The sequence below is a fragment of the Otolemur garnettii genome, unplaced genomic scaffold (genome assembly GCF_000181295.1).
Source record: "Otolemur garnettii isolate 467f Iridium unplaced genomic scaffold, OtoGar3 scaffold00030, whole genome shotgun sequence".
Taxonomy (NCBI): domain Eukaryota; kingdom Metazoa; phylum Chordata; class Mammalia; order Primates; family Galagidae; genus Otolemur; species Otolemur garnettii.
Window position 1 is genome coordinate 1208154 of NW_003852425.1, and position 1819 is coordinate 1209972.

Here is a 1819-nt window from a genome sequence, read left to right on the forward strand (position 1 = left end):
ACACGTCTCACACTCCATCCCCCTAATCATGCAAGTAGAAGGCCCCAGTCCGTACATGCTGAGGCAGCAGAAAAGGCATGGAGACCAAGCTCTGGCTCATCCCTCTGCTGCAGGACACAGGGCTGAGATGCAAGATGCTGAATGTGGCTGGAGAAGGCTGGCACTTCTTCAGTTGTGTCACTTTAACAACCCACAGCCTGGGGTTAATGGCGGAGTGGGATCTCACGTGGAGGTGGGGAGGTTTGGCCTGCCGGAATGATCACCAAGACCCAAAAAGTAGACCTGGGCTTTGGGCTGCCAGAGAAGAAAAAGAAGAGGAAGGTGATCAAAGAACCAGAGACTCAATACTCAGTTTTGAACAGTGACAATTGTTTTGCCAATGTTTCTCCCATAAGAGCCACATCCCCTCTAAGATTGTGGTCCAAGGGGAGACACCTGAGATGCCTCTAGTGAAGAAAAAGAAAAAGAAGAAGGGTTATAGCACCCCTTGTGAGGAGCAGCTAGAACCTGAGACCACCTGTCATGCTAAACAGACAGAGAAGTCACCCAGCCCCAGGAAGCAGGTGTTTAGTCTCCCACGGAATTTCTCCATGGGGAGAAGAAAAAGAAGAGGAAGTCCTCCTTACCTCCAACCATGTCCCATGGGTTGGAGGCAAAGACCTCTCCAGACCCCAGACAGAATGAGGAGGTGGTGACCAGAGTTGGCAAGAAGGTCAAAAAACACAAGAAGGATAAAAAGGCCCAGGACCCCGCAGCCTTTTCAGTCTAGGACCCTTGGTTCTGCGATGCTGGGGCCGGGTACACCTGCTCAGTGGGGAGGGAAGGTAAGGAGCAGGCAGCCGCAGGGCAGAAACGGAAGCAGGGGAGTGCCAGGGAACCGAGCAGGAAAGGGAAGAAGAAAACAAAGATCCACCAGGAGGGAGACACCCTCCCAGGGCACTCCAGGCTCTCCGTCCACGCAGAGCAGTCCTGGGAAGGAAGTCGAATGAGGCCAGTTAAAATTGATGCTCCAGAATACATCCCCCGAGGAGATGGCCCCGAGGCACCAGCAAAGGAAAAATCCAAGAAGAAGGTAGAGCAGCCAGGCATGGAGGAGGTGGCTCTGAAAGGGAAGTAGAATAAGAGGAAGAAAGACAGCGGTGTAGTAGGAGACCCTTGGGAGGAGGATCCAGACACAGACCTGGAGGTGGTGTCGGAAAAGAAAGGGAACGCGGACGAGGCGCACACTGACCAGGGGAGGCAAAGGCCTTGCGAGAAGAGACTGACCGTGAGTCGCGCAAAACGGAAACTCCGAAACCAGCAAGTGACGGGAACCCAGTTTGGCCAGTGGGATACTGCTGGTTTTGAAAATGAGGAACAGAAACTGAAATTCCTCAAACTTATGGGTGTCTTTAAAAATCTGTCCCCTTCATTCAGCCGGCCCCCTAGCATGGCTGGAAGGCCCAACGTGGCCCTCAACAAGAAGGCAGCTGACACTCAGCAGCAGAACTTGCAACCGGACTACGACTGGGCCATGAGCTGAAGTACCAGCCGAGGAGCTGGCCTTGGCTTCTCTAATGCTGCAGGCAAAATCTTTTATATTGACAGAAACGCTTCTAAATCATCAAGTTTGAAGATTAAATTCTACTGTTTTGTCCTGCAAAAAAAAAAAGAAAAGAAAAGAAAAAACCACAGCCTAAAGGCCAGGATCCTGTGTCAGACTCTGATGGTCAGTCTCGGGGGATCCCTATACCAGATCATAATAGACATCTGGGTACCTAGAGCCCCATAAACATTGCTTGAGATGACCTAATTTAGCCGTCTAGCCACTTATCAGTTT

The 1819-nt window shown here is 51.4% G+C and overlaps 1 pseudogene; it reads left to right on the forward strand.

The window, feature by feature from the left end:
* Positions 1-255: 255 nt before the first annotated feature.
* On the forward strand, positions 256-1771 carry LOC100959114 (annotated as a pseudogene).
* The last annotated feature ends 48 nt before the right edge of the window (positions 1772-1819 follow it).